The sequence below is a fragment of the Anarrhichthys ocellatus genome, unplaced genomic scaffold (genome assembly GCF_004355925.1).
Source record: "Anarrhichthys ocellatus isolate YVR2014 unplaced genomic scaffold, GSC_Weel_1.0 scaffold41, whole genome shotgun sequence".
NCBI lineage: Eukaryota > Metazoa > Chordata > Actinopteri > Perciformes > Anarhichadidae > Anarrhichthys > Anarrhichthys ocellatus.
Window position 1 is genome coordinate 644,931 of NW_022280071.1, and position 16,329 is coordinate 661,259.

Consider the following 16,329-nt stretch of genomic DNA (forward strand, 5'->3'; position numbering starts at 1 on the left):
TATATGTATATATATATATATATATATATATATATATATGTATATATATATATATATAAATAAATAAATAAATAGGAGATATGAGATAATCAAAACTACGAACGTGAACATGGATGTGGCAGCTAGAAACCCTGGGGGAGAGAAGGTGGAGGGACTCTTGTTCATCAGGAGCTTGACCTTTACAGCGCTTCAGACCAAATGAATATGGGGACGTGTTGGGACATTAGCGGCCTGTAGGTGGAGTCCTCATCTGACCCGAGCGAACAGGGGAGGAGAACAGGAGCCAAAGGAGACAGAGAGGAGGAGCAGCCCCCGCTTGGTGGACCGCTCCAGAATGGATCTTCTTGTCCAGTTTGGATGGCAGGTTGGCGTAGTACAGGTTGTACCTGTCTGCGAGGTGTTTGAGCAGCATGTACATCAGCCCTGCGCAGACAAGGGAGACAAGACAACCAGTCCGATGAGGCCAGATGTTCTCTATTGGATGTAGTGACCTTACATCTGATAAATCGATGGAACTATTTCTACCTCATTGAGCTATGTTTAGTGTCCCCTGTACTTCAATTCATTTAAGTTTTGGGGATTCAAGTATAAGAACACAATATAAATCTTTGCATATATATTATACCTGTTTGACAAAATATTTACATTATCAATGCATATTTTTGAGGTGATTTATTTAGTTTGGAAAATTGCTAATCACAATTAGGAGAGAAAAATTGTAATGTCATCCCGATTTAAATTGAATAAATGAATAATTATATAACTATAGGTGATTGTAGTGTTACGGTATATCACACTGTGCCATGGTCACATTCTTCTTTGCAATCTTGACGTAAACTGCATGAGTTAATCAAAATGATTGCAACTTTTGGATTCATTCTGCTGTTCTTGATATGAGAATGGACTATTCACCTCATTTAAGTAGCATAGATATGCATCACATTTGCAGTTAAGTGAAGTGAATCTCAAATCCTTTGATAACTACTGACCTCGGCTGGTTTACGGCTGCTAGTGCAAGCCCACTGAAAGACTGCGTTTGCCCTTTAATTCATTAATAAGGCCTCGTCTCATCTGTGTGTTTCTTCAAAGTAGAAACCATGAAACACATATAGATAAAGAATTGTATTCAGTGTCAATACAACAAAAAATATATAGAATTTAAACTACTCAATAAGTTAAAATCTCTTAAGATTTAAACACATGCCTTATTTCAGGCAACACAAAAAACTGTATATTTGCAAAAATGCAAACTTATTTCCGGGCTGATTCCTACAGCACTCTTCTAATAATTTCTAATATTACGTGTCAGAGCATATATTCCCAAAATTACTGGCATGGTAAGCCATGTGGCATGTTGATTTGTTGAAAACAGTCAAGGTAACACCAACAAAGGTTGTAGCATTTTATCAACAGTTTGAAACCCATAAAATGCAGCTGATGACCGCTCCTATCGTGTAACGGAAAGATTACTTACATCTCAACATAGGTACAAAAAAGAAGGGCTCGTCCGGGATTTGAACCCGGGACCTCTCGCACCCAAAGCGAGAATCATACCCCTAGACCAACGAGCCGCCATGCCAATCCAGGGAGCGGTTAGCACTATGGTGCTGCGCTATCGGATAGCTGGTTAAAGAGTTATATCTACTGTCATTACATTTCAGTCATTTAGCAGACGCTGTTATCCAAAGTGACTTACAATATGTGTATTCAATATCGGTATTCAAGAGAACTACTAGTCACCAGGAAAAAAAAAACTGGACAGAACACCAACTCTGTTTTCAGTGGCAGGGTGACTGTGTGGAAGGGGTGAAAAAATAAATAAAAAGGGCACCAGCATGCAGAAGTTTTTCTAGCATGTAGGGCAGGCTATATTGCCCTCCATCATGCTTTCTCCATTTAATGGGACCCACTAGTGCACTGCATCTAATTTTCTCCAAGGTAAGGGTATCCTAGAGGACACTTTATTATGTTTACTCCACTGGAAAGACACACCAGAGAGCACTTTATCATGTTTTCTCCACTGGAAAGGTATCTAGTCCACTTTATAAGGTTTACTCCACTCGAAGGGCACCATCGAGAAGACTTTGTCATGTTTTCTACCCTGGAAGGGCATCCAAGAGGAATCTTTTGCTGTGTTTCTTTCAAACATTGCCCCCCTCTCTGAGTCCACTTGCGTATGTTGCTGTACTGCATTATTGACTTGTTCACAGTAAAATCGACAGAGTCAATGTAACACTTAAAGAGTCAATTTCAACACTAAGTCAGTGAACATATGGTCCCTATCTACAGAGTGTTAAAGTTACACTGGACATAGTGTTACATTTTTAGAGTCAATTTAACTAACTGCATGTAGTGTAGTGTGAGTACTGGTCATTGCCGTGGTTGTAAGAGGGTTTCTTCTCCTAATGATCTCCTGATACATTCTAATGAACAAACCTCAAAGGCCTGGTCTTTTAAAAGGTGCAATGGAATCCATAAATGATGCCCATGCTACTCCAGAGTGTAACCGAAACAAAACTAAATTGGAAGTTCAAGCATGGGGAAACGGATTCAAGGAAGGCCTCTGTTGCCCCTAGGAGAGAAACTTGTGCAGGTGAAGTGGGAAACTTTCCAGTGCAGGTTGTCCAGCTGGTGGACAGGTGCTGAGGGCAGAACAGAGGCAGCAAAGAGGTGGAGACCGGCACTACAACTTCTACAACTTTTTGTTTTTTCTTCCCCCATTATCCTCTCTGTGTGCCTGCCGCTCTGTAATTACACCAGCTGCCTGCAACCTGTGGGTCTTTTTTTCTCTCTCTCTGCCTCCCCTCTTACCTCTGTTTTATCTCCTTCTCTTCTCCTGAAGTTCTTTAAATGTTGCCTCTCCTCCCTCACCGCTGTTCCTCCCCCCTCCCAAAAAAAGGTGTTGCACCTGCCAAGTGACCACACATATGGGCCTACACGGAGTTGGATTGCAGCTGGACTTGAATGTGATACCTTCGATGTGTGCGCTCAGCTAAGTCCTCTGTACATCGCTATCAGTATTGGCTCTCAAAGACCCATATAAGTCAAATCTTGAAATCAATGGCTGAATTCCTTTTCTTCTCAGCTTCTTCTCTCAGTTGCTGCGGGGGTTGCATTCTATCTAATGGTCGTCAGTCTGGTTGTTAAAAGAAGTCTGGTTGTATGGAAGTCGATGAGAAAATGACTACTTCTCTCTTGATTTATTACCTCAGTAAACATTGTAAACATGAGTTTATGGTCTCAATCTCTAGTTTAAGTCTTCTTCAATACAGCATGATGTTCATTTAGTAAATTATGGTCCATTTAGAGTCAAATAGACCATAAAGCAGAGGATGCTTTAGGGCGGGGCTACCTTGTGACTGACCAGGGCCATATACAGCGTCTCTACGCGACTCCGCCGCAGTCCAAATATGGTCATTTCTAATGGTTGCAAAAAACAAGATTGACAGCTGCTCTGAGGGAAGTACAGTAGTACAGTACAGTAGCGGAACTGATGGGTCGGGAATTGTACATGGAGGAGAAATGAAGACAGGAGATGTGAATTCAACTTTCCATAACCGTGATTGTCTGTGTCAACCATGAACTGTACATAAAGATGTTAATATACAATCTATAGTTCATACGATCACTGACCGTGTCGCTAGATATCTTAAAAACATCTCCACTGACTATATTAAGCCTACGCAGTCAAACTGCTGCGCGCGTTTCATATCCAGACGCAGATAACATTTCTGAAACTCAAATCTCAAGTTATAGAACATTCCTCAATTTGATCATAAATTTCTTTATAGAGATATTATGGTTAATTGTGTCTTTCTAGCCAATCAGCTACCGTAGCAACTAGGTGGCTCTCATGCTAACAAGCTGCGGCCGTGCTCGCTTCGCGGATGTAAGTACTTTTGTACAGTGGCGGGCCGTCAGGGCCTGCAAGGCCTTCTCTGCTGGCCTAAACAGAATCACAAAGTTATAGCTATTTTATAATTTTATAATTTTTCTTAAATACACTACATGTATTATAACTTATATAAATATTTTCCCCATTATCTTATGTTCTCATTGCACAGCTACTGTCTTCCTCAGTTGCTCTGCTTCCAGTGCAGCTTGTTTTAAGTAGAGCTTTTATCCAATCAGATTTCACCCCTGTGTCTCTAGGTAAGAAGAGAGGCCCGAGGCCTGCAGAGTCTCAGGTGAATCCCTTTGCAGTTTAAGTGAATGGGGACGATATTGTTGATTGTCATATTGTTCAACCAATCAGATCTTTAGTTTGACATGTTGGGCGTATTCTTTGACGTGCCAGAGCCTGCTAGCTGGCCTACAACTATGTCAGCATGAACACGCAGCTCAGTTTTCAGGTGCAGCTCTGCAGTGAGGTAAAGCGTGTGCTGTGATTGGTCAGTGGGTGGGCACGTGACTATTGGAAAACGAAACCTAAGCAGAGGCTTAGTCGGAGTAGTAAGAGTTTAAATTGAAAGATATGGAAGAAATGACATTTTTTGCATTTTGCTTGATGTAGATTTTTTTTTTTACCTAGCTTTGTTTTTTTAACACTCAATGGCTGAAGGAGGAGAAACGGATTGGTGAGATGAGATTTAACCGTGAGATTAAACTCTTTGTCAACAAAGAAAGGAGGATGGACTTTGTCTTTAAGTGAACAGCATTTGGTAAGTCAACTACATTTGTTTTTACATCTGCAGTAGCTTTAATATGCTTGTTTACATATTATTATTTGTACAACTTGTTTTTATGAAGTTAGATTATTGTTTGGTTTTATATGTGATAGGAACCATTGTTACGTCCAATGTTGCTCTGGGGACATATTTAGCCGGTGCCAGTGTTGCCAACTTGGCGACTTTCTCCTAAATCTGGCGACTTTCCAAACTCTCATGGCGACTTTTTTTTGTCAAAAGCTACTAGTGACAAATCTAGCGACTTGTTCTGGTGTTGTTGGAGACTTTTCTGGTGTTTTGACTCTGACGTTAAAGCACGTACGTTCTGCACTGTCGTGAACGAGCAGCGGGTGCTGCCGTGAGCCGCCCCAAAGCACTCACAGGCGGCTACTCGCGCAGCAGTCCCAGCTGCAGTCAGAGCAGAGAGGAGACGCAGTCTCAGTGTATTCATGTATCTGCACTCTGCAGTTAGTTACAAATAGTAACCGTAGCTGTGTTTCAGCTGCAGGACAGCAGTGAAGGCCCAGGTATAAAATGCACGGCCCGCCACTGCTTTTGTACAATGGGAGGAAGTGGAGACACGTGTTCCATTTATATGTACAGTCTATGGTCTTCCATTAAACGGTAAATATACTTGTACTTGTGTAGCGCTTTTCTAGTCCTCCGACCACTCAAAGCGCTTTAACACTACATGTCATCATTCACCCATTCACACCCATCCACTGATGACAGGGGCTAACAAGCAAGGTACCACCTGCCCATCAGGACTAACTAACATTCATACACATTCACACCTATTGAGCAATTTTGGGGTTATGGGTCTTGCCCAAGGACACATCGACATGGACTAATGGAGCCAGGGATCGAACCGCTGTACCGCTACTACTGAGCCACAGTTGCCACCTTTTTGAAATATATTATATTCTATATAGAGAAGGAGGTGGACTGAGAGCTGTGCAGCAGTGTAGAAGATGAGGCTTCTGTTATTTTATGTCTTTGTTTTTCAACAGATCCTATGTTATAATAACCAATAGAAATAATAGGCAAAACTGTGAAAATACCATCCAAGATGCAATTAGACCGAATGTTCCTTTAAGTAAAGGCCTTTTCACACATACATTTTGTAACGGCAAGGAAATAAATTCCCTAAATTGTTCCATTGATATTTTTTTCCTTTGATGTATTTCCGCTATCCGTTCACACGCCTACGTCGATGAAAATGTCTCCCCAGAAGTCTATTGTTGGCATATATGCCACTGAAGAGTGCCTTACCTGGAACTTGTATGGCGTCAGGGAGGGAGGGAGGGCCTGACTGTTATCCTGTCAAAGCAGAGAGGGAGGATGAAGGCAGATCACATGTTTCCCACAGAAGTGGGACATATGGTGGGAACTATCTGAAACTCATTATTAGGACTTTGCAAAGTCGATGGGACAGAGGGCTGCAGGAGTTTACATCACTCTCATGTTTCCCTTCTGAAGGACTGCAGTTATGCAGACCAGGTCATTTACGGACGATGTGCTCAAGTTTCCTAAAAGGAATGTTTCAATGGGGAAGAACACCAGGGAAAATATATGCCCTTCAGTTAAAAGTAGGTTACTCCTTTGTAGTAAGTGATAAATGCATACGCATAACAACTTTAGAGAAGCTATGAACAAAATCCAGATTCCGCGTCGGGGTCGCCTGCACACGGCTCTCACCTCTGAAGTCACAAGCAAACATGGAGGTGGAAGAGCTGAAATGGCGGCGTGCTATTTTAATGCTCTGATTGTTGTATAGAGAGCAGTAAGTAGTGAAGCCTGGATGACTCAGTGTAGAAACATACTGAATGCAGATGCTTCCCCAGGTCAGAGGGCTCAGTGAATGGTTTGATGAGGATGATGTCACTCATGTGCTAAGGCCTTCACAGTCACCAGCAGTGATGGGTATCGTTAGGTTATTATCAATACTAGTACTCTTATGGATGCTGCTTATTTGCTCGGTTCCTTATCGATACTCTTATTGGTTCTTTTTTATTATTTTGTGAAAAAAAAGACAATTAATAAAAGAATCAACATTGCTTTATTATTCCTGTATGAATCCTTCTTGAGCAGCAACACAGTGATTAAGACTTAAAAACTACGGCAATAATTGATGAGGCACCTTAAGTAAAAGCCAAGCAAAAAAGGTACGTCTTCGGGTTTCTTTTATAAATGTAAACTGAGGTGGAGTCCCTCAGATCATCAGGCCGACTGCTCCAGACTGTTCAGCCTAAACTTGCATTCTCTCGAATGGCCATCAGGGGGCGACTTCTCTGGCTGCGAAAAGAAGTCCGAATTTATCGAAGATTGTATAGAAGCTATGTATCTTCTATTGTAGGCCTTCAATGCTCCAATGATATTCCAACTGAAACATTATAGAGTTAAGGTGGTGTGTATGTATCTTTACTCATAGTGTTAATACTTAAAGGACTTTCGCTGTGTTAATTGTAGCCTAAAGTATCATTCGATAACATATTATAGGATGCTTACAGTCTACACCAGCCAGACAGACAGACAGATGTAGAGCTGAGGCGTGTGAGCTATCCCTTCAGGTTTTAGGAGCAGGGTCCCAGTCATAAAGATACACATTCTGAATTCCTACAGTGAATAAAAGAAGTGTTTTGACTAAAACAAAATATATACAATTTTACATTATTTAGTACCATTTTTATTTCTCTAGATAGCACCCAAAAGCTAAAAGACCAAACTTGATATCATTGAATAATAATTTTAAAATGTACACAAATCACAGCACAAACATTTAACTCTTCTGGAAATGTTTGCCCTGTAAAATCATATCCTGTAAATCAAAAGAGCAAATCCAGAAAACTTTTGAACAATGTTTCATTCATTATATTTTTTCTAGTGCTGGGCAAGTTAACGCCTTAATTTCGCGTTAACGGATTCATTAATTAATGCCGACAATTATTTTATCGCGCGTTAACGCATTTTTTTAATTTATAATTTATTTTTTTTTATTTTTTTTTTATTGAAAGACAAGAGACAATACATATACATAACAACAAGAGGATGACAAGAACAGTGGGATAAAAGCCAGCAAACATCCTATAGTCAGTAATTTTAGTGCACCTATATGCTAAAATTCACGGTAAACGCATTTAAACGGCACAGATCGGGAGTGAGCGAAGGAGTTTGAAAGTTAGCGGAAAGATTAACGTGAGACAACATCCGGTTTCTTCAGACGAACATCCGGTTTTCAGAATTAGATGCCAACAAAGTATGAATTATATTCACATTAAGTATAAAACATGCTACCTGCATCTCGTGAACCAAATGTTATTGCCCTTTTGTTCATATAGCAGTACTTTTAAAATAAAAGTGCGCAATACACTACTTTTGAATTCATTATTGAACTTTGCCATAACAATGCGATTAATCGCGATTAAATATTTTAATCGTTGCCCAGCACTAATTTTTTCACAAATAAATTTCAGCACCCTCATTGTCACCCCCAGTGCCGTGACGTACGTTGGCTCGTCCAGATGCTCTCCACATTGTTTATATGTTCATACAGGTTATGAGGAGAGGCGCAAAAATGCTGTCGCTGTGCCGTTATGGACACCTTGAGAGAAGTGCGTTGAAGAAGCTTACCGGTGAGCAGTGGTGGGTCGTCAGGGCCTGCAAGGCCTTCTCTGCTGGCCTAAACAGAATCACAAAGGTATAGCTATTTTATAATTTAACAATTTTTCATAAATACACTACATGTATTATAATTATTTTCCCTATTAGCTTCAGTGGGCTAGCGTCACTGTTGTGAAGCTGAAGCTAGCTAGCAGAACTTATTAGCAGTAAGAGTTCAAGTTGAAATATATGTAAGAAGTTATGACATTGACATGACATTTTTAGCGTTTTGCTTGGTGTAGCTTTGTTTTTTAACACTCAATGGCTGAAGGAGGAGGAGAAACGGATTTGGGAGTTACTGGCAACGCCTTTCTGGAGAAGGACATTTCCAGAAAAGCCGGACATCGTAAGAAAGGTTCGGCCAACCCCACAGCTAGCAGCCCTGACCCAGCCAGGAAAAGGATTTGTACGAACGGTATTCCTGGCTGACAGCGTCAGAGAAGCGTTGCATATTTTATGGCTAAGAATGCGTTTTATTTGCAACTGAGCGTTGCGAATGTGTTTGGTGTTTGGAGCTACGCTAGATTTGCTACCAAGGCAGCAACAAGACACCACAGCACGACAGGACACTTACAAAGTACGGTGCTTTTGAAAACTTTTGCTTGTGAGTTTGTTCTTGCAATTGTGTTAATTACATTGATTTTGACAATGTGCATTGTCCATAAATGACGCAGCATCCCGTCATGCGTGTATTCATGTATCTGTTTTCTTTTACAAAGCAAGAATTATGGTCTGGAGAAATGGGGATTGTGTGCTGATTGCTTTAGCCCTGTTTGAATCAGTAGGGAACAGCTGCTTAAACGCTGCGGGGAAAGTTTTCAGCGTGTGTGCTGCTGTTGTTTTCCTGCTAAGCTAGTTTAGCATAGTGTGCGTCCCAGAACACACGTGCCTCAGCAGAGTACAATGTTTTTCTTCCGTGGTGGGCGTGTCAGACAGCACGTTGGGTGGGTTGCCAGGTTGAGTGCAGTGGCTCCACCGAAAGAACATTATATTTCCCACAACTTAAGCTTCTGCATTTTCCAAATGCACTAGTATTATTGAAACGTTTTGTTCAGTTCGTAAGCCTTGTACCGAACGGTTTAATAGGAATATGTGTATTGTTACACCCCTAGAAACACATAATAACCCGTAGCTGTGGCGTCATAATGAGGTTATGAGGAGGCGGTTCAACTGTAGTAGGACAGCACTGAAGATATAAAATGCACGGCCCGCCACTGCCGGTGAGTACTGGCACACTGGCATAACTACTTTGTGATTGACAAGTCGTTACCGCGGCATTGTCCGTTCAAAAGGCTTCAAAACAGTAGTCCACCTACCAATGGGTGATGTCACGATGATTACGTCCACTTCTTACATACAGTCTACGGCTGGAAAAACAACTTACTAACAGACTGCATGTTCTGGTCTTACTTGTGGTTGATGTAATTTCCTATACTTACCGTACATAGAGACTCCATCTGCGGAGGATGACCATGAGATGCAGTTGAAAGCTATTAAGTGGTGCTTGTGTTGAGACACTGATGTTGACATCTGGTAGTCACTGAGATTTTGAGTTGATACTCACCAGTATCTGCCATCCACAGACCTCCCCTTTGGCTGATGAAGCTGCTGGAGACAATGTGAGGATGCAGCAGGTCATGTAGGTCAATGAAAGATTCTTTCTTTAATCCATATCACTATTATAGTATTTATGGCAAACAAATGTGACAATATTAATTATTACAGAGTGTGAATTTCTCACTTGTAGTACTGTATAACAGGATGTGTAAAATGTGTTTTGTACTGTATTAACTCTGAACGGAAAACAGAAAGCCATCCTCTTCATGTCAGGCATGAAGGACACTTGAACCTGCTGTATGTGACAGCGCTCCTCCTTCACACCGTCTGTGGACACAAAGCTGTGACGGCAGTCGTTACTTCACCACTTCAGTGTTGATGACTGAAGTCAGGGGGAGAGGAGGTTGTCAATTAACCCCCATCAGTTTAGACAACAGAAGACTACACGGGCTAAAGCATACTTGAAAGGGCAGGGGTTTCTTAAGGCCTGTTGTCCCCTAGACAAACAGCAAACTAAAATGTTGATATTACAGTAGAGAACAACCCTATGTCCAGAGCATAGACTGTATATAAGAGGTGGACTTGGTCATCATGACGTCACCCATTGGTTTGTGGACTGCCCATTTTGAAGAATCGAGTTCAGCCATTTTGCCGTCGCTATCTTGGATTGTGGCCGTTGCCATGTTGTTTTTTTTGCAACAAATGAACAGAAATTACCATATTTGGAATGCCGATGAAGAGAAATATAGAGACGCCGTATACGTCTCTGGTAGCGGCAGAGACCTGCCAATCACAGTAAGCCCGCCCTAAAGCATCCCCTGCTTTATGGTCTATTTGACTCTAAATGGACCATAATTTACTAAATGAACATCATGCTGCATTGAAGAAGACTTGAAACTAGAGATTGAGACCATAAACTCATGTTTACAATGTTTACTGAGGTAATAAATCAAGAGAGAAGTAGAGTCATTTTCTCATAGACTACTATACAATCTGACTTCATTTTGCAACCGGAGGAGTCGCCTCCTGCTAGTCAGTAGAGAGAATGTAAGTTTTAAGACACTTACACATTGGCTTCACTCGGCAGCCTGGGTCACGAAACACATCTTGAGAGGTGTCAGGCAACACAACCAAAAGCTACCAAAAATCCTAATGAAGCCTTTATTCAATTAAATATTTTCATGTCAACGCATTATGTTCAGATGCCATTAAATTCATGAAAACATACAAAAAGTCTAAATGTTACACTTAAAACAAGGTTTCAAACTTATAAATTGTCTATATGCCTGGTAAAGATGAAAAGGGTGTTTCTCTTACCAAACTGAGCTTTTCTAAAATAGTTTTCAGAGTGCATGAATGTTAAAGTTTCAGTGTGTATGAGGCAGTGGCGGTCCGTCAGGGCCTTCAAGGCCTTCTCTGCTGGCCTAAACAGAATCACAAAGCTATATCTATTTTATAATTTAATAATTTTTCTTAAATACACTACATGTATTATAATTTATATAACTATTTTCCCCATTATCTTATTTTCTCATTGCACAGCTACTGTCTTCCTCATTTGCTCTGCTTCCAGTGCAGCTTGTTTTAAGTAGAGCTTTAATCCAATCAGATTTCACCTCTGTGTCTCTAGGTAAGAGGCCCGAGGCCTGCAGTCTCTCAAGTGAATCCCTTTGCAGTTTAAGTGAATGGGGACGATATTGTTGATTGTCATATTCTTCAACCAATCAGATCTTTAGTTTGACATGTTGGGCGTATTCTTTGACAGCACCTGTTAGCCGGCCTATAATGATGTCAGCATTACGTGCAGCTCAGTTTCCATGTACAGCTGTTCAAATTGTGAAAGTAAAATCATAAGACAATCTCTTTGGACCGTGACTTGTCATTGAGGAGTGATGGTGGGTCCCACAACCAGACCAGCTGAGAACCACTGTCCTCCATGAGGGCAGAAAACATTATATTTTCCTCAATATAAGCTTCTGCATTTTCCAAACGCTCTAGTACTATTCAAACGTAGGCTATTGTAAGTCTCGTACCGAACGGTACGTACATAGGTACGTACATAGTTACAGCCTTAGAAACTCATAATAACTATGGCGCCATCATGTGGTTGTAAGGTGGTATTTCAGCTGCAGGACAACAGTGAAGGCCTAGGTATAAAATGCACGGCCCGCCACTGGTATGAGGGAAAGTGGAGGTGATTCTGTCAGGCAACGTAGTAAAACCATAAAATAACGGTTTGGTCTTTGGGGCTGTCCGTCCAGCTCTTCACCAGATGTGATGTTAGCTGTGATACCGTTTTGTTGCTAGTGTAAGAGGACGTATGAAGAAAAGATCGAGCTGATTTTATTTTTGGTGTTTCACAGCGGACAGAGGTTGTCCTCCGGTCCCCCCTACAGCTAAACACTGCTAGCTCTGTCAGCCCTGTTGCTGCTATTTGCACTGTTCACTCAGTTAGCACCGTTAGCTGCTAGCCACCGGCTCAGCTCTCACCATGTTGAGAGCCGTGTGCAATCCCTCAACCCTAGATATGCACTGAATTTCAAATGTAACACCTTTTATTGAACTGCGTAGTGCAGACATGCAGACATATGTAAACATAGTGAACACATGAACTGCATGTGTACACAACACACAAGTTAGGAATAACACTGTAACCTGACGAACGATTACTGCTTGTTAAAGTCTTGTTAATAATTGTCTTGTTGCTAATGTCTTGTTGTTGTCTTAAACTGAGCCAGATATTAGTGTTATTTCTGTCTCAAGTACAAATATAGATCCAGTATGTGTTTAGCATATCTTAAGCACTAAGATATGAGAAATGAAAAAATGCAAAATGTTGACTCCCAGCTGACTTTAAATTCTGATAGAGCTAGCCCCCCCGCCCCCCCAACTGATATTGATCCTAATTGTGTGTGGCTGTGGATAAGACGGCAAGCAACTGTTTCCCAATATGTTGAGGGTGGGAGAAACACACAGAGATTGATTCTGTATGTTAGGCTCTCAGAGATATTTAGGGCCAACACTAACTGCCTCTTTTTTTCTTTTTGCCTGAATTGATAAGATGGTTTAATTTGCAAAACATGCATTAGTATCTATTTTTTCTGTTTTAAAGTGAATTGTCAACCTTGGAAGTAGTAGTTAATGAATAAAACAAACATATAACAAATGAACTCAAAGTCCACTTACTAGCTTTTTCAGGAACCTTCGACCACATTTTACGGATCACGGTCAGGGTTTGCTAAAGAAGCAGGTAAGTTGACCTTACACTTTCTTTTTGTGAATAGTTGCATTATAATTTTTACTTTCTTGTGTGGTGAATATTTTGGAGATGTACATGAATAAAATAGATTCCAGGGATGATCAAAAAGCTGTCCAACAAACTTTGTCACAAGACTGTTGTCAGTCATTTATGGCCAGTCATCAACTTCAAAGGTGAAACATTTACTGTCTTTAAAATGGGACTAGAAGGCTATGGAATGCAACAAGGATACAGTATTACCAAGCAGATGGGCGAAAAAAAAAAATAGCACAAGATAGATCTCTATTGAGATGCAAAGCAGGGAAAGATTTCCCCAATACATCCCACAATAAGCTGTCCTGGTTTACTGAATGGACCAGATGTCCCCCGTGGTGCACACTAGAGCAGCAGGTGCTTCGCCGAGACTGGAAGTGTGTCATCTTGCTGTATCTAAAATAAATAAAGCGGCTGCATGTGTTCCTCTTCCCCCATGGATTAGATGACGAAGCAGGGAGGGGGAGGGGGGGGCAGTTATATGATTGGGAGCATGAATGTATCAGTGTCTTATGTTTCTTGTGTTTATGTGGACATTTTGGTGAGGTTTCCTCTAGCTTCTATCATAGTAGTCATTTGCTACACATATAATTCTCCATACTTTATTTTGTCCAGCTTTGTTGTCCTTGTTCTTAGCTGTCTGTTTTAAAAAAATGTAAATCTGAGTCAAATTGCTCATATGTGCACATATACTTACATACGCACATACATGCCTATAAAGCTGATTCTGATATGTTACAAGCAATATAATAAATTCTTGGCCACTAGGTGCTGCAGTGCTAAATGCTTTACTAAGTTCACCAGATAGCTGTCTGATGGAACAGGGATGAGAGGGGTCAGATAACATCTTGTGATTGCTGATGCTGAAAGTAAAAGTATTCTTATCTTACAAGTTCTCAGTCATTATCTGGTCCGGTTTGTTCAAAAACACCGCTGTTACTCTTTAACTCAGATAGGACTTTGCTGTCCATATCTAGTCATGCTTTTTCTTAAACCTTTCAAAAGTCAGTATCAGTATGAGTTTATTATCTCTAAATATGCCAATAAAAAAAAATAACAAGGCCATAATTTGCCAGCTTTTCCCTTTTCCATAAAATATTTTGCCCTTGCTCTCAGTAACGAGAACTAGGGGGTTGGAAATCAGGAAGTAGACAATCCTACATCATGGGTGGAGGGGGTAAAATGTACAATCTTTGGTTGTTGGGTTAAACAGTCCCCCTTACATCTACAATAATGATTTAGCACAGCAACTGGTCTGGACGGTAACCTCCGCTTCTGAATAATGAAGAGAATGCGGAAGTGCCTCTAACTTGTATTATCTCTCATGGCCAGCAGGGGGCGACTCCTCTGGTTGCAAAAAGACGTTTGATTGTATAGAAGTCTATGAGAAAATGACTACTTCTCACTTGATTTATTACCTCAGTAAACATTGTAAACAGTTTATGGTCTCATTCAACAGGGTATGCTTTAGGGCTTGGCAACCTTGTGGTTGACAGGTTGCTACCACAGCGTTGTCCGGTCTGGGAGTTGTCTGGGATTTCGACTTAACACTTTAACCCTTTCACAGTGTATATCTTAGTTCATGAAAGTTAATTGTAACACTTTGGTCACGTAAAAATGTCTTACTTAGCGTTCGGTTGTTCTTAGCTCCACCCTCTCATGTCACATCTGGTTGCAAAAAAACCAAGATGGTGACGGCCAAAATGCCGAACTTGACAGTCTATGGTATTTGTTCATTCCAGACAGCCTTTACTCCAAACCAATTCTCGATAGGCTATGTCAGTCTCAAACAGTGGTCGGTCAACATGCTTCCGGGGGGATTTTTGTTGCACCAACTCAATTTCAGATCTTGGAAGGATATTCTGCAAGTCTGAGGAGTGTAAATACTGTACTCTCGATAATGACTCTGGCGTGACTACACAACGATGGCGCTTTAAATGGCTTTCAGTTGAACTGTTTCACCATCTAAGAAAGAAGGCAAACTGAAACTGTTCTGTTGAGTTCATGGCACATAATCCAATTTAAATGCATCCATCCATCACCAGCTAACTACTGTGTCAGTGGGACAAGTTTAAACTGATATTCACCATTCTTTGTGAGTACAACACCCTCACTTGTGAAGCTTCATCCAACTGTTTCAAATTCATCAAAAGGTAACAAAGTCCAATGTAATGTATTCTAAAAATTCTAATTCCTCAAAACTTTTACGAAACTTCCAACCTTGACATCCAGCTGTAAATCAATTACATCCATGATGTGTGAAATGCAAATAACCATAATGTGATGAACAAAGCATCATTTCTACTTTACTTTATTGCAGAGTCTGCGGGCTGCGCTCTGTGTAAATGGTGTGTGTGTGTGTGAGAGTGTGTACACATACATCGCATACTCCATTGTTCAGTGAAATCTGTCTGGCCTGTATTGTCCTTATGTGATGGTATTGTTGCTGGTATTGTTTGAGCCAGTCAGTTTGTGCCGAGTTCCTGTGCATCATGACGGCCATTATGCCGCTGGAGGCCGGAGCCATGTCAGATCGATCGAAGCGTAGGGGAAACAAAGAGACAGCACAGCTTGGCTTGAAGCATGGGGTAATGGGCTGAGAAAAAAAGGGAAAAAAAACAAAAAAAAAGATGATGGGTATGAGAAAACCAGAATGCTTAAGCTGCATGGGTAGAGGCATCATATGGGGGAGAAGGGACAGAGAAAGAGTGTGCTGGGGAACACAAAGACATCTGCATGATAAAGTCCATGTAGAAGGACTTTAAATAAGACTTAAAATGAGATACTGACAATGAATGGAGGTAAATGGTTTTAAGCATGATGACTTGGACTGTAGTGAAAAGGTAAAATGTAAGTTTACGTAGAAGCAAAAGGTCCTCATACCTAAATGACGAAATCGATCATTCGTCAGTGCATTATAACACGATCCTTATGATCTGACGCCACTGGGTCGAACACACTTTTGTTAATGTTAGGTAAAGATTTGTTTTTATTATTAATGTTGGTTGAAACAAACGCAAAAGATTTATCTGTGAGTAGGAGTGTGCAAATCTTCCACACTGGATTTCATTTCATGTCTTTATTTGTGATAGTGTACAACAATGACAGAGGAGCTTTCTTTGGCCATGGAATTCTCATTCTCAGGCTCCCTCT

The 16,329-nt window shown here is 40.8% G+C and overlaps 1 non-coding gene across 1 annotated transcript; it reads right to left on the reverse strand.

The window, feature by feature from the left end:
• Positions 1 to 1,499: 1,499 nt before the first annotated feature.
• trnap-ugg (transfer RNA proline (anticodon UGG)) lies at positions 1,500 to 1,571 on the reverse strand. The gene has a single exon. It is a non-coding gene; the product is annotated as a tRNA-Pro (tRNA).
• Between the last annotated feature and the right edge of the window lie 14,758 nt (positions 1,572 to 16,329).